General features: G+C 39.0%; 1 protein-coding gene across 1 annotated transcript in view; it reads right to left on the bottom strand.

The window, feature by feature from the left end:
* Window positions 1-10845, bottom strand: part of LOC111501837 (alpha-tocopherol transfer protein) — a 31503-nt gene extending 20658 nt beyond the window's left edge. Inside the window, exon 1 of the mRNA XM_074183564.1 lies at window positions 10690-10845. The gene's annotated coding sequence lies outside the window, so the exon portion shown is untranslated. The remainder of the gene's footprint in view (window positions 1-10689) is intronic.
* Window positions 10846-26341: the final 15496 nt, after the last annotated feature.

Here is a 26341-nt window from a genome sequence, read left to right as displayed (position 1 = left end):
TTATTATCGGAAGTGTTTTTTGCTTTGTATTTTCGAAACATAGCGCCCTATCAAAAGTCACAATAGGACAAAATATCCTTAGACTAGTCCTTTAAATTTTTGCCGCACGTTCAATAGACACCCTGTGATGCAGAAGTAGAAATCCAAATCATTTCTTTCCCAAAAATCAATCTCTCTAAAATATACCCCTTTCAATTTAGGAAATGGATGGTTTGTTGTAATATACTCTCATTGGTATGATTGAAAATATTGGTTTTCAAACTGAATGTGTTGAAGACTAGAAGATTGTATTCTATTCCTCAATTTTGAAATATTTGAAAAAAAAGTGATACGTGAAATCACATTTCATGATTCTATGGAAGTTTGGAAGATGTGGAGTGAGGTGCGCGTTTGCCTTAGATTAGTTCTCGAGTAGGGAGACACGTCATCCCATTTTATTCCGTGAATTCACCAATAACAATAATTCTCCTTCTCTTCTATATCACAAGATGTTTCAATGATGGAAGAGAACGAGAATATTTTCTACTTATTCACCAAACTCAAACACCTGTTCATGCAGCTGCAGTTTTGTAAGAATGTATCATCTTCCCCTCCAACCGATTTCCCGGAGTCTTTGTCCACTAGATACTCGTTAGGACAATAAGAGGATTGTTCCAAATTCTTGACGTCTTTATTGAATACTCTTCGTGAGCAAAACAAAAGCAGATTCAATACTCCTGACTGCTCTGGATTGAATGATTCCGTACAGTATCTCGTCTTGTGTTTGTAAATCTCCTGCTGGAAAAATCCCCACTCACCTACTTTGTAGTAAATATTCAAGAGGTAGCAAAAACTATGTGAATTTCTGGAACTTCAACTAGCGTTTCCTAATACCCAGTCCATGTGAAGCTTATTGATAAATCATCTGAAAATGGAACATTCAACAGGTGATGATCGATTGTATTGCTGAACATGCGCCAAACTGACTGACTATTAAAAAACAATAAGTATAGCTGAGGCACCAGTCGATCTAATAATAACACTAATGATCTTTGAACATGACTCAACCTCTGACGGAAGCACCAAACTCTTCAATCTAGCAGACTACTATTATAATCTTCATGCAGTTATTGTTTACTGTGGTTTTGGCGTTGAACCTGGTCATTATTACGCTATGGTCAAAGACGAAACGTACTGGTTTAAGTTTGACAATAGTCGTGTCACTAAGTATTCTAGCGATATATTGAATTTATTGGAGCCTCCGGAGACACCCTACATTTTATTTTATGAGAGAGAGGACTTTGGCGGATCAAGATCTTCATATAATATGGTGCTGCAGGTTTTTCCGGTTTTCCTGCAGCTGAAAAAGCAAATGTGTTACTGGAATTTCTTATTTCAAGATCTTGTATGATACAGAGGAGAGTGAGAAATAATGTTATTGGTATAACTACGGAATAAAATGAGATGCATATTGGAATAATGATGGGATAGATTTTGGTGATGTATTCCACGTGTAAGTATTCACATGTCCTACTAAGTTCCACTCAAATTAATTATTTTTTTATCAAGTTATTGAAAAAAATTGTTAAAAATAATGATGAATCGACTCCATTCACCATCAGAAGACATGTAGAAGAATTCCCAAAATGAAAACTGGGAGAAAAAGACGATAATTACTGAAACTGGAGTAGCATCTGTACAGTGAGTGATATTAGATTTTCTCATAGGTTTGCAGAAGGCACAATATATACACTGAGCAGTGAGGGCCTAATAATTAATCCTTGTGATACTCCCTTCGACACAAGTAATAGTTCCGAAACTGCTCCATCTATATATTCTTCGATGGCAATCACTCAAGTAACTCATTACGAAGTTAATTGCAAGGAAGCGAAGTTTCAAACAAAGTATATCGTGGTCGAGATAACGATGATGAAATAGTAATAGGTCGAAAGTGAGACAAATTAGATATGGGTTGGATTCGAAATTTCAGAAAAGATGTGTCTATCTACAATGTGACTACATATCATGACACGCAAGATAAGTGTTGATGAAATGAAGCATATGAGTAGTTGATACCTGTAGATTGTTAACATGATATATTATCGCAGGTGAAATTGAAAAACGAATGAAAATACAATTTGGTACATAGTGTCAAAAAAAATCGAATCAGACATATAGATATAAATTCCAATTGATAACTTTTGGTCATTGATTTGAATAAACAAGAAATGTCTCATTCATAAATCATTATATCTATGCTAAAGTTCGAACAGATTACGGTTGTTCGAAAAGATAAAATTTTGTGCTGTAATGTAATGAAATATTTTCCATGGTCATTTTCGAAATTACTTATTCCGTTATCAGAGTTCAACGAATGGGTATATTTTAGGAAATTGATTACCCACTGTTACAGGTGAAGATAGTTGTAGTTGCTGCCATTATTTTTTTGTTTTACATGAAAATGGAACACAACACTCTTCAGAAGAGATAGCAGCACTAGATACAGAGTCATAGATGAATATACCATAGAAAAAGCAAATCTACTAGCTGAATAAGTCGCGTCTCATTCCACAGTTGATTTTCTGGAAATGGCACCACCCACTATTCCTACACTAAAGTCCACAATGCCAAAAATTACTCTTGACAACGTCCAGTCAGGTGAATTTTGAAACAGCCTAATATCAACAATGCGTAGGGTCCCGATAAAGTGTTCATCATCGTACTTTAAAAGAGCGCCAATGAACTCGCACTAGCTTCCATTCTTGTTGGAAGATTGCTCGCATTCAGCTTATTCCCAAAAATGGTAAGAAAAATCTTCCAAATGACTATAAACTAGTCAATTTGCTTTCAGTGATATCAAAAATCATGAAGAAAACAGTGAACCACCATATCCATGAATATTCGAGAAACTTGAACTGCTCGAACAATCATCAATATGGCTTTCAGAAACAAAGATCAATAGGAGTCTGAAAGTTCTTTCTTTGCACGATAATCTACGCAAAGAGTATAGAGTAAATTTTCAAAATTGATTGCTTTCTTCATTTCTTTAGGAGATTTCCACATTTTTGTATCAAAACAGAGAAGTAGAAGGTCAATAACTTTCTATAATGTAGTGTCATCTGTGAATTGGGTTATTTTTTTGCAGCTTTATCAATGCGGGGTGGATCATTAATATATAACAAGAAGAGACTTGGGCCTACACCCGATCCTTGTGGCACACCGCAAGTAACTGTGGGGGAATTGGATATGTTCTCTGTAACTGTAACTTTTCGAGTGATTGTTACCTTCCACAATCTGAAAAAATATAAAAATTATAATGGAGAACTTTGTACAAGTGTAGAAGGGCAAACTTTTTAGTTTACCCCGATAAGTTACTGCGTAGAAATCAAAGTATTTTTCACAAAGAAAAATCTTCTATTTATCAGTAACTTGTCGTATTTAACAATTTTGCCTATCAAAAAAATTATTAAGAAATAATACTTATCTTTTACGTTTCGGAGGCCAAAATCTGCCTCCGTCTTCAGGGATGGATAAAAATTCGAATATACAATATGCAGTTATACCTTTTTTGAGAGCTTATTTCTTTACTTCTTCGACAGATGTCAAAGAAGTTTTGAAATATGAAATTATGTCAATGTTGTTGATTGACAACTGAAATATTCGATGTAATACAAAGTACAAACTAAAAAGTTTGCCCTTCTACACTTGTATAAAGTTCTCCATTATAATTTTTATATTTTTTCAGATTGTGGAAGGTAACAATTACCCAAAAAAAGTCGATAAAAAACTGATTTTTTCCTCCACATAAAATGACTTTCGTTGAATATTTTTGAGTGAGTTCTGACAGGTATGATCTGAACCGTTTCTAAGATATATCTCTAATGAAGCAATCGGAAACTTTTGAAAGATCGCAAAAAACTGCCGCTGCCTTTTCACTATCACACAAATGAAGATATATGTTTTCTAGTAGATGAAACATAGCAAAATCAGTGTTTTTCAACTCTGAAACCCGAACTGACTGCTACTCCACTCAAAAACATCATGATTCTTCGTATTACAAGTTTTTCTATAATTTTAGCAGATATAGGTAGCATACAAATAGACCCAAAGTTAGCAGGATTGTTGGTGTCGCCTCATTTGTACAAGGATCATCCACCAAAGTGGAAGACGATTGTGGATACTAATAATCGAAATGTCTTTGTGAAATAACTTTCTTTCTCGACAGATTGAGAAATTCAAACCCACCTGTTTTACAATATATGTATAACAGCCGATCAGTCGTTCCGTCTTCTCATTCCCTCTGTCATTCTTCCATAATGCACACTTTTATCTTTTTTGTCTACTCATTCTTACTGTCCATTCTCCCCATATTCCAAGTATAACTATCAGTTTCTCTATCGCAATCAGTCCTGCCTCGTTCACGATACCCTGTCCGGTGATTCGTTCATTTCCTCATACCCATTCACCTTCATTCCTTTCATACGCCCAACCTATGCCCATTCTTCCGTTTTCCATATTCGCTTCGGCATCCACGTACACCTCGGCCATACCTTCGTCCTCCACTTCCTCCACTTATATCCCTTGCATTCAGGGGAGTGCCTTATCCACCCCTTTCACCCTGTCCTCAATCTGTCTTTCCCCAGTTGCTCTCCATTCATAGTATCTGACCCTAACTTCAACGGTGCCGTCCTGTTCGCCCCACATGAGGCGATTAGGAAAGGACTCTGGGCCGCGCTGAGCTGTCTCCTGACTCTGCTATCATTCACTCTGCTCCCCCATACTTGCACTCCATACATGACTGCAGGCTTGGCTAACCTCTCGTATTACTCTGACACATTCTCTCCTTAGTCCGATGTCCCGCACGGTCCATTTTCTTGTTTTTTCTGCTAGCGCACTCTGCTTTTTTCTAGCCTCCTTGTGGTGGTCTACGAACAAAAATCCAGAATCCAACACAATTCTCAGGTATCTAACACTCATTCTGATCTCAACCTCCCTGCTATTCATTCTTTTGACCGAAGGTGTTTCATCCCTTCCGGCCTATATATATATATATATATATATATATATATATATATATATATATATATATATATATGCATTATGTTTTCATGTCATTGCACCCCAACCAGATTTCTTCCTCTCATGCTTTGCAATCATTCCGGACCAGATTCCATCTCTTCTCGATACTCTCAATGCCTTGTCTTTTCATGCTTCACATTCGTTCGAACCATTCTTCCATATGATCGGTCCTAGACTAGAACTTTATAGACAGCCTCTGTATATTGTTTCAAAGACTGTTTCACAGGTAACTGTTCTTTCCCAGCAAATACCTTCTGGTTTCTTTCTTCCCCTCGGTAGAAAATACATCATCTCTCTCGACATTAAAAGGGATTTCTCTGGCGAACACCGTTGAGGAGACGGTAGACACGGTCCCACAGATTTTCATCCTGAATCCGCTCCACCCTCTTCCTAAACCACACCATCCTAGCGTTCCCTATCATTCTTTCATACCTATTCTTTTCTCTCTTGTACTTAACTATACTTCTATTCCTTGCATCCTCGTCCCTGATTCCTTGCGCTTCTCTTCTCATCATCGTCATATACCTATGCGAGCTTTCCACTCCACGCTCCTCCGATCGTCCTTTTTCTCCTAGGCACATGCCTCGTGCACGCTTCCCTCATTGTTCCTTGCAGCATAGCCGCTCCTCGCTCAATCTCTTCTATCATTCCAAGCCTCCCTGAACTGTAGTTCTGCAAATCTCGCTCCATACCCGCCCAGTTGGCTCCTCTAATATTCGTCACCATAACTTTTCTCACCTTTGGTAGCCCCGTTGAGCAAAACTCAATCATTCGATGGTCCAGACTCACCATTTCCAGCCTCATCAATCTCGGGAAGAGCGTCGCACTCACCTCTAGAACTTTTTCTCTTTCCAGGTATTCACAATGCGTTCCTTCCTTTTACGCACAGTCATGCGTTCCATTCCCAACTGCGTGAGACCCTCACTCAGCGCTGAATTCTGCTCAACTCCAGTAAGAAGGACGTGGGGATTAGGCTCGTGACTTTTTTTACGTTCACCCAACTTTCATCTTGGAGCACGTACCGTATCTTCTGTTGTGCATCTTCATTCTTTCCTTTCACTACCACAACACCGGATCGATTGCGGTTAATAGCCTTCACATAACACATACACCCCCCGTTTCGTGGTCGCTCGCTTACAATTCCCACGGCTTTGACTACAATGATCTCCTCCTCCAACGGGGGAGGAGTCTTCTACCCTGACCTAGATTTGCTCTCCCTCTCCATCCCAAGTTCTGTCGTATGAAGTACGCACACTCCTGTTTTTCCTCTTCTTTCTTTCTTTCTCGTTCTCTACCACCTGAAAACCCACATCTGTGTCCATATCGGCCTCTCCTCCAGTGGTGTGCCGTACAGTCCCGTCGGTGAGTCCCGAGACACCAGATGGCATAGGTTACATCATAATGGGTTTCGCCTGCTTACGCTTTCCTTGCATATCATTTGGCCTAACTTTTTAAAGCTGCCCATTAACCTCTTCAAGTATCCTCTTCATTGCTCTCCATTATTCCCCATTTAATTCATCCAGCCTACCATACCTTCCAACGTTACTGTTAGTGCTGTCCATTACCATTATCTCTCTTGTTTCCAGTTCAGTTATTATTTTACCTATGCGTCCACCCATTTGTTGCAACCTGCCACTCACTGCAGTTAGCTCCTTCTTGATAAACTGGACTTTACTTCCAGAAAATCTGGTGGTAGCCCGGTGATTGTTTTCCACCAGCACCCCTATCCTGTCAGACATATCAGACGGCATGTAGTGTGTGTTCCTGTTATCTAGAAAACGCTTGAACCCTGCCCCGTTTTCAAAGTCTTTATCTCCCATTCCAGTCTACTTTTCTCCACCTATATGAATTGTCCTGTTTAGTTTTTCCCTCAGTTGCTCGATTCTTTCACCAGATTGATTTGAAATATTCTTGACCGTCTGTTCCATTACAGTTCTCGCCTCCTGAATCGCATTGTTAAGCATTTTCTGTTTCCTAGACTCCTAGATTCCGAGAAATAGACTCCCCAGAAGTCTATTTCTATAATTCTCGGAATCTACGAAAACTTCCGACTAATCGCTGGAGAAATCTCTTATACCCAAGGTTTTTTACGCTTTTTGAAATATAGTTTATTTGTAAAATACCAATATATATTACAGTTCCAATCGTTATCTTCTTTTTTATAAGCTTATGGCCTATAAGCTTATGGCCTTATCAGCACGCCTTTTTGGGAAATAATTTTTGGCTGTTTGTTCGAACGATTTAAAATACCATCTGTGTTTTATGGATTCCTGATAATTGGAATTATGAATTTCAACAGAAAATGTTTTCCGAAAAGTATGTGTCTATTTTTCATATTCATGGATATGAAGTGTCAATAACTGTGACAAAAAACAATCAATTCACATTTTCTGTATTTCATATTCATTATATGCAGCAAGTCCCGTGGGTTGGGCTGCCTATCGGGCGCGTCCCCTGGTGGCTGGTGAGGTGAACTAAGAATCCCCAGGAGCCTTTGCGAAACATGCCACCGTGGACCAGCCTACCTAAGCTAAGGTGTAAGGAATCGTGCCGACAGCTGGATGGCCGTAGGGTGATATGCGGTTACAAACGATCCCCATGGAGAACTGGGCAAAACCTTATTGTAATCAGCCTACCTCTGGTAATGCGGGGCTCTGCCAGAGGAGACCAACTCTTCCCTTCCCTCGTGGAAACACACATGAATGGAACAAACACAAAAACAGAAACAACAGAAACGAAAACTAATCCCCAAGTTCTACAGAAGTGCTCACCTCAATCTAAGGCGCTTGGAATGAGGCTGGACATAGCAGATCACCTCGTGATGTAATACAAAGGCCAAGGCGTAAGCGCATTTTTGGAGCCGAGGCCAAAAAGAGAAATACAGCGAAGGATGCAGGAGTGGCAGCAACTATAAGTGCACCCTCCTCCTCTCCCATCCCACCTCCAACAGCAAGGGCACTTCCTGCGTCAGGCGCCGAAAGCTCCGCCTTGAATGTAGGCAAGGAACCGGCTGCCTCTGTAGGAAAGCTCCCTCACTTGTACACCTCCACGAAGGGAACCCCAAGAAGGTTGAAGAAGCTGCGCAACGACAGTTATGTCGCTGCACCTTCCAAAACTTTCGCGGAGGCCACCGTGAGACACCTCAAGGTTGCCAAAGAGAGTGTGTGTTTGGCGAGTCTTGGCCTACACCTGCCAATATAAAGGAGATGTCTCCTGGTGACATATCCACCTTCCTGGAAAGAACAGGATGGACGATGACCTAGGAGGAAAACTCCTCTGAAGAATGTACAATGGCTAACATGTGGCCTGAGTGCTGAGGGTCTACAGTCACCCTCCCTTCTCTACAGATACAGATGTACCAAGTGTCACTATCACAGATTATTAATCAATACTTGTAAATGTCCTATCGCAGTCTTCTCAACTTCGATTCATGTCATTGAAATAAGAATTAAACACGTTCTTGACAGTTCTACTGTATTCCTACCGTATTCCTATAGCTCCTACACACGTCTGTTCTCCTCAACAGTCGAAGGGAAAGTACCCACCTGTCTCGCAAGGAAGAGAAGCCGTCACAACCAGTGCTTGCACTTCCCTACATCAGAAGCTCATCGGAAAAGATAGAAAGAATTGGATCCAAGTACAACCTCAGAACCTGCTTCAGATCCGGAAACACTATCCGTAGCAGCTTCACGAAAACCAGGCCAATAAACGCGGAATGCGATTTTAAAAATTGCATTTACCAGATACCTTGTGAGTGCGGAGAATCCTATCTCGGTGAAACCAAGAGGCCATTGAATGTTCGCATTGCCAAGCACGAAAAATACACACAGGAGAAACCAGCGAATCAGAAATAGCAGAGTATGTTTGGACCCATCAACATAACATCGAGTGGTCCCAAGCTGAGATCATACACAGGTAGGAACATTGGTTTAAGAGGAATTTCAATGGAGCCGCATACATGTTGTCCAACAAAGTATTCAGCCAAGCTGGCGTAGAAATATGCAACATATGGAAACCCATAATAAACGAAAAGTGACCAACTCCCGCCAAACGGTCATCTTTCACTAAACCGGTGACGCAGCAAAAGGAAAGCGGAGATAAGTGAAAGTACTCGAATGAAGTAACTTCGCTTGGAATCTCTCAACTTTTCATTTTGATTTTTCGATTTTAATTTTTTGTTCAATTGTTTTATTTTTACTGTATTTTATTTCACTATCATTTCATTTCAGGTTTGTCACTGCCTGTGTGAGTTATTATGAGCCTCCATCCTTTGCCAGCTAACGCTTTCGGTCCGGTTGAGAGGCATTCAATGAAAGCTTTTCATTTCTGAATTTTGCCATACATTTGACACAGTATGGCCTGGATTCTCATCCAAATATTAAATCTTTCTACCCTCAAGACGGTACTCTCCGTTTTTTTTCAATTGATTTCTCCGCCACAAAACAATTTCTCCTCTTTCTATAAGAGCACTTTTTCAACCTCCTTTCAAAAATTGAATGTTCATTTTCTTCAATATGCGCCATAAACACGTCGTGATATTTCTGTCATCGATTTATTTGAAGTTATTTCGTCTGTGAATTTTTTTAATGTTGGAATTTCATTTCGGAAAAAGAACATTTGGAACTTTTTACGAAAATTTGGTGCATTCAGTCACATTTACCTACATTTTCTTCAAAGTTTTTGAAATTCAGTGAACATTTCTCGTCGACACTTTAGTTACTTCGATACACAAATTGAATACGTTGTTATGCAACATATTTTCATTCCTTTCACGGAGCGCACAATACACATTGTATATAAGCGTTTTTTCTCCTTCAGATAAATTCGGACGTCTGCGTTTGCTTTGACTGCATTAACTTTCCATATCGCTCACAATTCACAGTACAAAATTAAACTGATTTATAACAATATTTTCCTTTTTCCATCCCGTGTTTGAAAAAATGTCTGGGTTTTTACCTGTTGTATGGTGTTCTTCAAAAAAATCATTATTCATTGTATTATCATAGTATTGAAAAGGGTATTTCCAATTCATTGGCAGGAAGTTTTTTCAATGAATAGAACACGTTGTCCGTTGTTCTATGACCATTTAGCTGCGTGTCTATGATTCAAATAGAAGATGATGAAATATATACCATCACAATCTAACAACAATGTTTTCGTTTCAACGCAATACCATTTCTGGTAATTTAGCGCCTATTCTTATGGACTTTTAGTATAGTTATTTTGTCTGAATGAATGAAGTTTTTTCAAGCCATGAAAAAGCTATGAACATAAACATAAAAAAAATTCAAACAAAATTGTTCAGATAAGTCATAAAATGGTAAATCTTGTTCTATAGTTTGGAACTTAGTTTTCAGAAATATCACAAACTCCCTATAACTAGTTTTCCTTGTTGAAAATGATTTCATTATTGAGTTTAAGAAAAACCTTTTATGTATTTGAAATATACCGAGCTCGAAATGTCACTTCAAATTTTTTGTTCAGTTGAGTTGTGTTATCAATTGATACACTGAATAAAATGTTGTGATTCGACATCCAACAAATCAGCATTTGTTGTTGTAAAATGGAAAAAATAATTCATCTTCCATAATAATAGTTGCCTTATATCAAAATGAAAGGTATTCTACTTACTGTTCTCAACTGGAACCAAAATTCGTCGATAATGTTGAGAAGGAGTAAAGAAACTGAGATTTAAATAACAAAAAGTGTGTGAGTATAACGTTAATGAATATGAATATGAGTCTGAAGGTTATTTCAAATTCATTTCTGGGGTGATAATTCATTTGGAGATAAAAGTGGATATCTAGAGGAATTAAGATTAACCGGTCCAACATGCAAAACGTTACGTATCCCAATGACCATGTTTTCTGGATAAAATATATTTATCTTATGTATAATATGCATACCAATTAAAGCAAATGAGATGAATGAAGAAGCACATCGCAAATTTCCAAATAGCTAATTCCATTTTCACATTCACTTTTGTTGAATGTGAATGTGCAGAAGAATGATTTATACAGGGAGTAATTCTCTTGAATTTAATTCGTCACCAACAACAAATATTAACAGCAAAGAAAAAATCTACGAGCAATTTCATTGACTAGTAAAAACAGTCAGGCAGAGTCGAAAATTTCTTGAAAGAGCGTCTAATCAAAATAGGTTTCGGGCAACGTACCGCGTGCTTCGCCAATTCTACGTACTCTATAATCGTCCGTCGCAATGTGGTGAATAAATTTGAGTTCATCGGCTGAGTTAACGATCGATCAATACACATACGTCGATGAAACGCAAGATCTGCCAAAAATATTGTCGCTGTCTATGAGAACGCGTGGGAGAATCCGAGACAGTTGATTTCGCGTCACTCACAAAAACTCGTCTTTCCGCAGATCACAATTCAGCAACAGAATTCAACTGATCGGGGAACTGAAGGTAAAGGACCAGAGACACCGACGTGTTTGTTGGACGGGCTCTGTAGCAGTTGGCAACTGACACTTATTTCCATCGAAAAATCATCTTCAGCGATGAGACCCAATTCTGGATGGTTGGGTACGTGAAAAAACAAAATTGTCGAATTTGTAACGATACCAATCCACATGAAATGAAAGAGCTTTCAATGCATCTCGAATGAGTTACTGTTTGATGTGGATTTTGGGCTGGTTGCCTCATTGGTCCATATTTCTGTGACAACGACGTTAGCAAGGGCACCATTGTTAAAGGTCTATTGGTCTATGATTACCAGAATTTGAAGATCTGGATAACAACGATATGTATTTTCAACATCTCCTGCCAGATTGGATATTTTGCACGAGCACTTTGAGGGAATGTTTGCGAAGGTCACCAAGATCGGTAGACTTTTCTTTATGGGATTTTTTCAAGTCGCAAGTATATGCGAATAAACGAAAAAACACAGTGGTCCTCGAATCCAACATAATTCATACCGTCGGTAGAATTCAGCCTGATTTATGCGCCAGAGTCACGGAAAATTGGGAGTTTCGGATGCGCTCCACCCAGGCAGCTCCACCCAAAGAAATCGTGACAGACATTTGAAGGATGTTATATCACAGCATCAATAGTTTTTTCAAATGAATGCAAAATCTTGATGATACATCACACACACTTTGTTTTATCCAAATTCAAAAACAGGAAGCGCTTGATAAAAAACTCTATATATATATATATATATATATATATATATATATATATATATATATATATATATATATATATATATATATATATATTGAATGATGCAGCAACTTTTTTTAGGTACTTTAGGTACTTTAGGTGAATTTGCTGTATTTCTACTGCATCAGGTACTATTCTTTGTGTTAGATCTTCTCTAGGAATGTCTATGGTTTTGTTCAATATATTGAATGTGAGGTCTCGTTGTGTCATACAGGAAACCTACACAAACAAGCTCCACCACACCCTCAAGTTCAAACCATTCACTATCACACAAAATGGCTGCCTATAACGTATTCATATATAGAATGTTAAGAATACCACTCAGCAATGAAGCCCGAAACAAAAAACGGAAAGTCATATACCAAATAGCGACCGAAAACGGATACACCCAAAAGAGAATAGATAAACTAGGAAACAGAATCGAACAAAAAATACAGAACAAGGATTAAGCCACCCCAACAGACAAAACAACACAACGATGGACAGCATTTATGTACGTAGGACACCAAACCAAAAAACTAACAAACGTCTTCAAACCACTGAACATTAACATCACGTACAAGCCAAACACGAAGATAACACAAAAAATGAACAACTATGAAAAAAAAAAGAAGACAAAGACCAAAACGGGATATACAGTATACAATGCTCGGACTGCAACAAATTCTATATCGGCCAAACCAAGAAAAAACTGATCCAAAGGTACAATGAACACAAAAAGGCATACATAAATCCAATAGTATATAAATCAAACCTCACAACACACGCCATACAAAACAAACATAATTTCCTCTCACCAGAGAACAAAAAATTCATAAAACAAGTCAACAAGGGAAACCGCATGGACATTTGGGAAAACTTGAACATCCATAAATTTAACAGTCATAAATAACTTATCGAGGAATAAGTACAAATCAAAACACAACAAGATCTCACATTCAATATATTAAAAAAACCATACACATTACTATAGAAGGTCTAACACAAAGAATAGTACCTGAAACGGTACAGATACAGGCAAATTTACCTAAAGTACCTGAAATACCTGAGTTGAGACGTTCTGACCGTATAAAGAGGCCTAGAAGATGACAGTACGACCAGCTGTCGAAAGCGCTCGCAGATAATTAATAGAAGATATGGAGCTTTAAATCTTTTTTGTGAAATGTAATATTAATATATATATATATATATATATATATATATATATATATATATATATATATATATATATATATATATATACAGATACAGATTTTATCGAGTGTGAATGATACAAATCAAGATGATGACAAGATGAAACAACAAGGGGGGCAAAGCGCGGACATGTGTTTCTGGCTATTGGCCTCATCAGCGCGGTGCAGCCAAGTATGAAGATGAGCAACACTTGTTTGTCGAAAGCAGGAAACAACTCATATGCACGGGGTCAACAACAGAAGCCAACCGCTCATAACAGATGTGCTCCTTCTGATTTAGTTATCCTTTATATACCTCAGATTAAATTATTCCCATGATTTTTGTCGATAGGAATTGATAAACAGAGATTTTCATCATTGGCTCATACAAAACCGAAGTTTCACTCTTGCATCATGAATTTATAATATTATATATGATAATAAACATCTAATAATAATCATAAATAATAATCATAAAACTCCATCTGAAATAACAATTACTCACATAACAACTTGAAAAAGAGAAGATTGTGTTATTACAGTATTGTACAGAGGCGCCTATTTCACATTCGCAATACAATTTAAAGGAACCGGAGCATTCCGGAAGACCGGAATCACGAACACACCAACCGTAGGAAATAGGAAATGTATAATTGCGAGGCTATCCAGCCGACATCCTGCCGGGATATCTCTTTATTTACACGTACGTGTAATGTTTGCCGCAAACAATTAGAAGAGCACAAGAAAGCGGGATTTGAGGTTTATTGAATGTGGTACTGTTGCGTTGTTTCTGTTTCGGTTGTAACAGTTGATATCAGTTGTTTTGGTGACCGTGCGGAATATTTCTTCATGATATACTTAGTGATTCTAAGTGATTAAAACATAAAATTAAAATGAATGGAGAAAAATCAAAATAGTTTCCGTTAATCAGCTGTTTCTTTTTGCAAATTTCTCACAGCAAACGAAAAAGCTTACTAGATACGAATCATTAGCTCCATATATGAACCATAAAACAAATGTGGAGGTACCTAATGGGTCAATTTGAAAGATAAAAAGTTATGAAAAAATATACCTAAACAGGGTTTACAGGGAATTATTCAAACAGAAACGTTTGGAAAAAGTTGGGGTATTGCTTAAATTTTCTGATTGAATTCAAATCACTGTGGAAGAAACTACTGTGTTAGCGAAACATGTCATGATATATTTCTCAAATGGAGTTTGTGGAAATAAAATCTTAAGGTGTAGTTTATGAAAAAAGTATTGCTAGAACAGGGCATGGATTAACTCAAAATATTTACAGGGCTGTTCACCGAAGTCTGTTCATGCAAAAGTTATTTTATAGTCCATTGGTGTAACATAGAGAAACGAACTTGTAACACCAGACAGTGCTATTTCCACTCACCAAGATCTCATTAATGGGCATGATGATTTGATAATCTTTTACTATAAAGGGAGAGTTGATTGATACAATTTTCATTATTATCCTTGAGTTTTTTGGTGTAATTCCAATAAGTTACTTATTGTGAAACTTAAAGTAGTTGGTTTTTGGTATAGTTATCTTCAAAATACAAATTGTTATGCATCAAAAAAACTTCGTATTTCATCTCTCCTCGAATTTTTATTCGGTACTTTGATGAGCTGTCGCAAATGATAGGAAGCGTTGTCAAAAATTATCACATTATTCGCATCCAAATTTGAGATCAACATAATTTTAAATAATTCAGGACCCATATTTTACTCCTTCCACAATATCCAATGATTAATCGCGATCCTTTGTTTGCAGGCATGTTGAGCGTATACATTTTTGAACCATCAGTCCACCCTCTCGTTACTGTGTCATGAGTGTAATACCAAGTTTCGTCCAAATAAAAAATTTGCAGTTGTTCTTGTCTATATTTGGTTATTTGTTCAAAGTATTTGTTACGCAATTCCACAATTCTTCTGTTTTCTATAACTGCTATTATTTTGAATCTAAATCCCAGTTTCTTTATTCAAAAGTTTTGTCATAGCAGCTCATGTTATGGCCGGAAGTATTCAATTTCTTGCTTATGATTTCAATTGTAGGTATCTCATTGCTTTATAACAGTGGTATATTGTTTTTTCCAATGATTTTATTAGATGAACATCTAATGTTTTTGGTAATCCTGTATCACATTGCGTCTTTCGTTCATAAGGTTTATTTTTGACTATTTTACGTACAGTTGAGAAAGGAATTTCTGTTAAATCTGATGTTGCTTGTGATAGCTTGTCTCCCTCGAAACCAAACTTGAGATGTAGATTCTTATATACATCTAAACTCACTCTCTGTGTTTCAATATTCAAATGCATGGTAACTCTATTTCGCATTGTTCGCCATCACTATTGGAATCGCTACACAAGAAAAAGTATGCGTTGTTATCACACTCATTAATACTATTTTTACTAGTCCAAGGACGCCACATTTGAAACAGATAACGAAAATTTTAAGTAATTATAACTGCACCAATATCGAATTTCAATACTCAAATCGCGATCAGTTCCTGAACAGAACATTGACAACACGACTCTTATAACCATCCTCGCATTTTATTCGTCACCGTAACATGATTTCATATTTAATTTCATGACTCGGTTAGTGAAAATCATCCAATACGAAGCGCCAAGTCGACAGTCCACGTGGACTAGTTGGTAGCGGATTCATTTTTCAGTATTGGTTTTTTTGACCTGAGAGTTCGCCGACAGCTTTAACTGTGCACTATTCCGGTTACTTCGACTATACTTGTGATCCAACAGCAGCTTGCTTTGTTTCGACCCTCCAGTGATGCTACGCTGAATCACTCAGATATCGTGAATGAATTAACCTGAACCCAAAGGTGATGGCGTCTTTTCAGGGAAAACGCCATCACCTTTACTTTTGTTGAATGGCTTATCCTGAATCCACTGATGAGACCTTGGTGTATGGAAACAGCGTTGTCTGGAGTTGAATCACAAAAACATCTAGTTGCTTTGCAGTGACAGCTGCAGCTTCCACTGAATTGAAAGATAGAAGTGAATCTCCTCAGGCGGTTGATGTCAGAGCTTGTCTTTGTAACTGATCACCTTGGAAACACTGTTCATTATCGATATTCAAAGATTGAGTCTTTTGTCGATCCCATAGATGGCTATGATACAGATGTCATCACCTTCACTGTATTTATTCATTTATTTTCAGAGGAATACAAAACGAGACGAACCTAAAAAATATATTCACAAATGATGAGGTGAAAACAACAATAAATGATTCGATTGTTATAAATAATATGCAATATCGTGTTATGAACACTGTAGTGCAGTGCAAATCACAAAAGTTAAATATGAAAATGGTGATTGTATAAACGTTTGAGGGACGTGGTGAATATTGCAAGGGAATTAAAAAATATGTCAGTATCTATTGATTTGGATACAGAGTTGTGGGATTTACAACACCTATTCAGGGGAGAATTCAAATAGTAATTAGTTAAAATTGATATAATCTTCTGGTATTATACAAGAGGTGAGTGAGCGGCGGGGAATCACTGTCTCTTTCTTATGGGTGTTTGACAGTCCCCCGGTGCAGACCACACGGCACTCTCCCAGTAAAGTTATCGGTCAACCACCCAATCCTGCGCCTGCGGGTAACAGGCGTTGGCCGGTTTCAAGCTAGATGTGTGGGAGAGGTGTCTCGCAAGAGCCCTCGGCGGTTACTCATCCAACGCTGGAAAGGTAACTTTCCTAACATGAGTGTCCCTCGGGGTAACGTAAGGGTATGCAGTGCAGACCACACAGCGTACACTCAAAAGTTGTTGATAAACCGCCCTATCCCGCACCTACACGGGTAATGGGCGCGACATCTTCGACATATGATGTGTGGTAGAGGATGCTCGGAAGAGTACTCGACGGTTACTCATCAAACGTTGGAAAGGGAACTTTCCTAACATGAGTTCTAGGGGGGAGGTGAGTGCCCGCTCGCGGCTGGAGGCTAGTGAGCCTCATCTCCAACTGGCGTTGGCCTCTTAGCGGCAGCGGCTCCACTAGCGGGTGAAGAGATACGGGTTGCGGTAATCCATTTCATGGGTGCATTGCAGCCCCATACCAAGGTACTGGACGGCTTATGCCGTTCCGTGATCCTCGCCTGCTTCTGTACGGATCCGAGCGTTGGAGGTGTCGGGGCTCGCGGTCCTTCCGGGCTCTAGTATCCGTGTCTAGTCTTGGAGGGCACCAAGACTAGACACGCTCAGTTAACTTGTACGAACGTTCGGCCGAACGCTGCCAATGGTCCTGTCTCTTGGTTAGCCACGCTAAGTAGATGTAAGGAGGCAACTCCGGGTTTGGTGAGCGGGAGGAAACCCTGCGAAATCCTGTTGATGTGGGGTGAGGGGCGGTACCCGCTAGGATTTCCCGAAAATCCACCCCTCCACACCCGATCGCATCCAACGCCTGTGTGTGTCTGGGAGGCCTAACCGGCCCCAGGCCCCCCGGTGCGGTCGTAACTATGACTCTCTTAATGGTTATCAAAAGTTGGTTGAATATAAAACTGCTGTCCAAACAATTAATACTTTTAATACAATTAATACAAACTTAATATCAGCTATTTGGCGTCGATCCGCCAAAGATATCAGATTGAGTTGTATTTCAATTTATAATGGATCTTTGAGATTATGAAAGAATTTTCCATCGATATAGGTGACGAATTTGCTTTGTATAGATTCAAGTCTTTCAATATACGAGATAAAGAGGGTGTTTCAGTTCTAAATAACTGATGCAGAACTGAGCTGGCTATTTACATAAATCATGTAAAGTGTAAAACAGAGTTAGTATTACGGAAGTCGTGACAGGTCCTGATCAGAAATCCAAGAGCTTTGTTGGATTTTTTGCAATAAAGTTAATATGTGGGTCAAATAATAGCTTAGAGTCATATAATACTTCTAAATCCTTGACTTCATATGTTTTCTTTAGTTGATGTCTGTTTATGTGATATTGGTGGTGGTGAATATTTTTGTTTCTTGTAAATGTAATAAAGTGGCATTTTTTAAAATTGAGTAATGAAGAGTTTTCCTCGCAGAATTTCACAAGATTATTGATGTCGTTCTGAATGAGGAGTGAATCGCAGTAGGAGAAACAACTAGATATATCGTTAATATAAATCTTGAAAAGGAGAGGCCCCAGATGGGATCCTTGAGGGACTCCGGAAGTAATATTAATGAATCTAGAACTGAATTTTTCCAGAGTGACTGTCTGAGACCTATTTGTAATATACGACTGAAACTATCTCAGCAGATCACCGTGTATACCGATTTCCGCCAGCTTCTTGAGTGAAGTTGCCTGATCTATCTTGTCAAATGCCATGCTGAAATCGGTATAGATGGCATCAACCTGGTAGCCTTTATCCATGCTCTTCAAGAGATATTCAGAATAAATAAATATATTGATTTCAATCCAGCGATGTTTTACAAATCCATGCTGTTCATTATTGATTGAGGATCCAACATCAAAGTTTATATAGTCACAAATGATTGATTCGAAAAGTTTGGAAATTAGGCAGAGTTTTGATATATGGCGATACAGAGTTACAGATGGAGAGTTTATCTGCAGACAATAGGAACCACACAGGGAATGTCATCACTGGATTTTAAGAGAAAAGTAATTCATGGACAACCCAAATAATGTTCAGAAAAATATGACAGCTATCCAACAAAGGGTACATGAAGTGGAAAGGAAATTGCTGGAATGAGAACGAAGAGAGATGGAAGCCAAAACGCAATATGTCATGAAATCCTCACGAATAAGCGAATGTAATGTGTGAAACAAAAAAGGCAAAAACATTCAACATGCAATGAGGGTCATTGTTGGTAATACTGCACTGAAAACTCATCAATTCATCCTTCCACATACTGGAGACTAATCTTGACTAACAATTCTCAATCGTCATCAGTTAATATCTCACTAATATATGAGAAACATTTTCGCAGGTTCTTTTAGCAAATAATCATCGCGATAATTTAATTGTGGTATCTCTTCAGATACGGTGAAAAATTTGATAATTTTGTTTCATCTTCAGTAGACCCTCTCAGATATAACATACATGTGCTTGCGTTTTTTCCCAATCCTCGGAGCACTTCTGCAGTTTTAATATGTCTTAGCGGTTCAGATTTCATCCACTCAATCATGGCACAACATCGTATTTCCATGGGTCCCTTCAATCTCGGAAACAGAAACAAGTCACGGGGGGTCAAATCTGGTGAATATGGTGACTGGGGCATGATTACGCTGTTATTTTTGGCCCATAAATTACGAACAAGTAATGTCGACTTAGCAGGTGGATTATCATGATGCATGATAAGCCATGAAATATTTTTCCACAATATCGGACATTTTCTTCATATTGCTTCCCGCAAGCGGCGCATAACTTCAAGATGATACTCCTTATCGACCGAACGACCATGCCCTACGCCACGATAATCGAAAAAACCCTGAGCAAAACCTTTACATTTCATCAAAGATGGCGTGCTAGTTTTGGTCTTGGTCCTCCTGGGCTCTTTCATTGGGATGATTGGACTTTGGTTCCGATGTCATGACCATATACTCGTCAGCAGTTATAACCTTTCAGGCAAATTTGAATCACCGTTGACGTCATTCAATTAACAATTTTGGAATGAACTTCGCTACCACAAGCTTCATGCCAAAATACCGTTGACGTCATTCAATTAACAATTTTGGAATGAACTTCGCTACCACAAGCTTCATGCCAAAATTTTCAGAAAAACTGCATGGCATGGCCAACCGATATGTGAACATTCTCAACAACTTCTCTGATAGTGATTCAATTATTCTCCATTAGAATTTTTCTCACTTTCTCAAAGTTTTCATCGGTTGTTGATGTACAGGTGCATCCAGGGCGATCCTCTTGAGAAGCATGTACCACTTGTGAAGCAGTTTGCTGACTCAGCATAAAACTGTTAACATTTCAAGTATTTTTGTTCACTCATTTCCATTTCTAACACAAAATTTGATACATGAATCATCATCAATCCATTTTATTTCTGATAGCAGAAAAACGACGAACACTCAAAACACTCCTCACTTTTATGCCTCCCACTAAAAAACTAAACATGCTCTACATCTCAAACTGTTAGCATATTATGTTCGATACGAATGGAAAAGCAAAAAAAAAATTGAAAAATCGCTAATCGGATGTACGTAGATCCCGAAATTTGAATATTTACATTATTTTTTGAACAGTTCACTACAAATAAGCACCATAGGGAAATTATGAGCATTATGTTCATTGTATAAGTGTAGTCATTTCATTCTCCATTCTACAATTAACAATAATTTCAGTATAACTGTTAGTGCTGATAGGGGCGGGTTGGGTGTCCTTGTTCATCTCTCACCGCCTGAACCACTGTGCATGCTGTTTTTGGCGAGTGCATTGGTTTGAGATCTGGGGGTTGAGCAAACCGGCCGTCGAATGCCTGCGTACAATAATACAAATCCACGCAGCAATTTCTTGGCACTTTTCCACAGGGGTATTTGTTGACAACGATACACACATCATCGAATTTTTCACATTGATACGTATGGACGGGGTCACCTGAATGCTGATACTGAATATCAATTCACCCACCAAAAATTTGAAGGATAGAGAAACAGTGATGAAAAGATAATTTTGTTTCATGAACGGTCCTTTTTCCCCCGCGGCTGGCGCCCCAATTGGACTATTGGAAAATATTTGCTTATTGCACATTTACAATACAAAATGAACCTACATACAGAACTCTACCCTCCGAAAATATAGTGGTACAGAGAAACAATGATAAAAATGAAACTTCATTTTATGAACGCTCCTTCCTTCTCGCGACTAGCGCTTCAGTTGGAATATTTGAAAATCCTTCCTTATTGCACATCTACAATACTAACTGCGTCGACTGTCTGCTAAACATTATAAACAGTTTGTTGGCCCTCAGACACTTCCCCAGAAGGTGGAAGCTTGCGATCGTCGTCATAATCACAAAACAGGGTCAGAACCCGCTGTTCTCACAGAATTATCGCCCGATCAGTCTACTCTCGTCAGCGGCTAAGCTGGCTGAAAGAGTTGTTCTGCAAAGACTCAACGAAGAAGTTGAGGACCGAAATGTTCTGCCTGATGAACAATTTGGCTTCAGGAGAGAACACTCCACTGAGTTACAGGCTCTAAGAATGGTCAAAAACACCATCCATGAGCTCAATAACAATAAGAAAGTGCTCATTGTGTTACTAGACATCTCGAAGGCCTTCGACCGTGTTTGGCACGAATGCCTTCTGCACAAACTGAACTCGTTCGACCTGCCTCAGGGCCTGATCCGGTGGATTGGGTCTTTCCTGAAAGACAGAACTTCTCAGGTTAGAGTAGAGGGCTCTCTGTCTGATAACAGAGAGATCCTCGCTGGGTGCCACAGGGGGCTGTGCTCTCTCCGACGCTGTATTCTGTTTCCACCAGTGACCTCCCAAGGCCCGAGCGTGTGAAGATATCCCTGTATGCCGATGACACGGCTCTTCTCTCATCTTCCATGGATCGAGAGCTCGGCGTCGTCTACGTGCAACGTGCATTGGACGACTTCGAGCGCTGGTACCTCGATTGGAAGATCCGAGTAAACCCGGACAAGACTCAGGCGATAATCATGAGAAGATTGAAGTCTTCTCTGGCCAGAAAAGTGAGAATCTCTGGAAGGAAGATCGACTGGCAAGCGCGGGTGAAGTACCTCGGCCTTCTGATAGACCGTAGGCTTACTTGGAACCCACACATTATGTACGTCAAATCTAGGATCGAGGATCGGATTGCAAGTCTGTACCCTCTGATCAACAGATAATCAAAAATAAGCTTGAAAAACAAGATAACCATCTACAACACGATGTTCAAGCCTGTCATCATGTATGCTTCAGGCGTCTGGGGACAAGCTAACTAATGAGGATAATTGTGAATGCTTCTTGGTGCGTGCGGAATGAAGCCATCCGCATAGATTTGCAGCTGCCTTCCATTCGGCAGTCCATTCAGGCGAGGAATCGGCGAGTTTTTGAAGGTGCGGAAACTCACGAAAATCAGTTAGTTAGGAAAGCTGTAGACTATGCTGTAGACGACTCCTCTCGATATAGAAGGCCCCGATACTTTGTCGAATGAGGCCCTCATGTCTCACCCCAGCCAGGTAGGGGTATCCCGTGAAGGGCGGTACTGATGTCTGAGGACTTTATACCGCCATCCCCTCAGTCATGAACCCATTTGTCCTTCTTAGACAAAAACCAGCTGAAAGGGTAAGGGAGCTGGGCTCCAACCTGCTTGAACTGAAGACGAATTTCCACCACATCTACAATACGAAATGAACCTACTTACAGAACTCTAGCCTCCGAAAATATAGCGGTACAGAGAAACAATGATAAAAAGGTAACTTCATTTTATGAACGCTCCTTTCCACTCACGGCTAGCGCCTCAGTTGGAATATTCGAAAATACTTTCTTGTTGCACATCTACAACATGCACCGAACCCAAATACAAAATATCAGCCTCCGAAACAGTGATGAAAATGTAGTTTTCATATGTTAACGATCCCCTTTTACTTCCTGTGGAAGTGCCCCAGTTGGAATATTTGAAACTCTTTCATTATGCACAACTCAAAACAAACCTCTATACAAAATTTCAGCCTCCAAAATGATGTCGATGATTTATAGAGAACTATGTTGTTTTTCAGATATTACCTTTTAGTTACAATTATTATAAGTGAAGTTGTATGAGATAATCCCAAATAGTTCAGAGATATTGCGTGAAACTGAGTTTCCTCGTATTATTATTCGAGTGGAATATGTTTGCTAGATTCTTCATGGATCTGATATTGATAAAATATGTTCAGAACCTTTCTTGTTTGATCTCCAACTTGGTGTTTCTTAGTACAAACAGTGCATTTTTTTAATGTCCCCCCTTTTATTTTTTGAACGGGTCAACTCAAAAAAGAATTGAAATTTGGGTTATTGAAATTAATGCTTAAATACTTCAATTTGAAGTGAAATTAACAGATGAAACTTTCAAGATGGCGACTGGACGTCATCTGGGAAAAAATAAAATGGAAAGGGAGGTCTTGTGACACATCATTTTGAACCTCCTGACGAATACTTCACAACCCTATCCAGATGTATATTACTTCATTCGAGAAATGCCAACTAATCCTGTTTACTTTTTGTTCACATTTTTTACACTCAACTACTCACAATTCCCTGTTACGTATCCAGAAAATTCAGGAGAAGGGTGAATCACCACAATCTTTATGAATATAACATTATATTATCATGTTTTGTTTTCTACCCACTCACACCTCATATCTTCCAGTGTCGCTATAAAAATGCTCTCATAAATTATAAACTGTATCCTCCGACTGAAATTCTGAAACCTCAGCATTTTCTACAAGAATAAACAATAGCGAAGGGAGTGTTGCTTTCAAGCTGTCTTTATTTTTTTCTGTTTTATGTGACAGAGAGACCCCTCGTGTATAAATTTGAACCCAGACAGGTGAACTACGTATACTGCTCGTGTCTTTGTATTCTCTGGAGATATATTTTTATTTCATTCGCATGAAATTGTTGTTTCTTCGATTCTAGTGTAGAATATTTCTTTCATATATTATTTCAGTAACGAAATGAGATTCAGCAATCGAATACCATTTTATTTGTCGCTGGATATGAATTTACTGTGTAAGTCCCAAGAAGCTAAGACTTAAGATCTAATATGCTTTTTAGGTCTCAAATGCGTACTAACAAATGATTTACAAATATTCTAACTGGGGCGCCTCCCGTGAAAGTGAAAAGCGTTTACATATGAAAATTATCTTCTCATCAAACAAAATCCAGGACTGGCAAGTCTCAGACCATATTTCTATGTCAGACCACCGCAGGTTGATCTATACGGTAAGCCAGGATCTTAGGACCATAACAAAATAGACATTGCCTGCAAGGAATTCTGTCCGAATGAGGATGATTCAAACAGATGGCACTACCATGGTTGGTGCTCTGAGCTGGAACACCTCAGGAAAAACAGCGAAAACGACTTTCAACTAGACGAAATGTACAAGACTCGAAGAGGACTGGAGTATATATCAAGCAAAGCTCAGAGAGTTCATAAAAGTCTACAAATGAAAACAAAAAGAAGCCTGGAGAGCATACTGTGAGGCAGTCGAAGACTTCCCACTAGCTTCTAGGATTCAGAAGGCACTCTCAATTTACCACCATAAGAGTATCGGCATTCTGACGAGTGAAAATGGCGACAAAGCCACCAACCTCCAAGAGAGTGGTGAAATTCTTATGAAAACTCACTTTCCAGGTTCTGTCTTTCCTGGAACAACGAACTGGACGGATGTACCAACAACACCCTCACAATACGACTGGTAATCTGCTAGTGCAGTAATAGACGAGAACAAAATAAGATGGGTCATACTGGGCTTTTCCCCCTTCAAGTTACCAGAACCTTACGGTATATGTGAAGTGGGTTCACAACCCACTTCATCCATATCAGCATGCAAATACTCCGGGTAGGTCTACTGATTCGGTCCTTCACCATGTGGTTGCCAGAATCGAAAGATCATTGGACAACAAAGAATCCACCCTGGGTATAGTCATAGATATCGAGGGAGCGTTTGATAGAACAACCTTTGCAACAATTACCCAGCAACTATACTTCAGGAATATATCCCTGGTAGTAGGCGAATAGATACTCAAAATGCTCTCTAGTGGAGTGATAAGTATCAATGTAGGAGACATCACAGTGGAAGGACTGGCGTGAGGAGGTGTCCACACCTTCTCTGGAACATAGTTCTGGATACCCTGACTAATCACCCTAACAAAAATTGATTGCATATGCAGATGACATAGTTATCGTGCAGACCGGCAAATTTGTGAACACACTCTGCGATAGAGCGCAGGATGGGCTCAAATTAATAAAAACTTGGTGTGAAAAACACTCACTGTCAATCAATCCCAAGAAGACGGAGATGGTTCTTTTCACTAGGAAAAGAAGTTCATCGGGCTTGAATTCTCCCAAAATTTTCAAAAGCAAACTGAACTCCTCTGAAGTTTAGTTTGCTTTTGTTTGCTTTGTTTGTTAGCTTCCTCGACAGGAGGCTAACATGAAACTCTCACTTACAGAGTAGAGCAAAAAGAGCATATGTGGCTTATGAGCAATGTCGGAGGACAGTGGGACGTACATGGGGTCTTTCACCCCGTCTGGTCACCTGGATCTATACTGCAATAATAAGACTTATGTTGGGGACTTATTATGGGAATCAAACGTTATTACGTTGGGGACTTATTATGGGGACCGAAAGTTCTCCAAGCAACGGCCATCCAAAAATTATAACGAATACAGCTTCTGGTTTGTTTGAACATCACAGGAGCCATAAGAACAACACCAACCGCGGCAATGGAATTAATTACGGGTCTGACCCCTCTGGACCTGTACGTTAAGGAGGCTTTGTTAATGACCATGGTACGATTGCGCACTGCTGGTGTAAACCTTGAAGTTGGAATGGGTCAATTGAAGCTGGGTCAGAGCGAGAAGCGCTTACTGCGCAATATCTGCTGCAGGCAACCAGTGATGCAATTGAACCCAGTTTCAAAATACAAATAAAAACGAATACAGAGTCAGATGCTACAAATGAAATACGCATATATACAGACGACACAAAAACCAAAGAAGGCTCAGGATGTGGAGTGTACTCCATATCACTTAGCAAAAGGATTAAGTGGGAAATGGGAAGAAATACCAGCGTGGTCCAAACAGGTCCAAAAACTGGCTGGTATCTCAATCGCCACAAAAAAAAATAACCAGAAAAGGAATTTCTGGCAAAAACATAACAATCTACACTGGTAGCAAACAAGCCCTATTAGTCTTGAACAGACAACGTATAACCTCAAGG

The sequence above is a fragment of the Leptinotarsa decemlineata genome, unplaced genomic scaffold (genome assembly GCF_025532065.1).
Source record: "Leptinotarsa decemlineata unplaced genomic scaffold, Ldec_3_MD MMD2_tig00026340_RagTag_RagTag, whole genome shotgun sequence".
NCBI classification, from domain to species: Eukaryota; Metazoa; Arthropoda; class Insecta; order Coleoptera; family Chrysomelidae; genus Leptinotarsa; species Leptinotarsa decemlineata.
The sequence above is the reverse complement of the archived record's forward strand: the minus strand, read 5'-3'. Positions and strand labels throughout refer to the sequence as shown.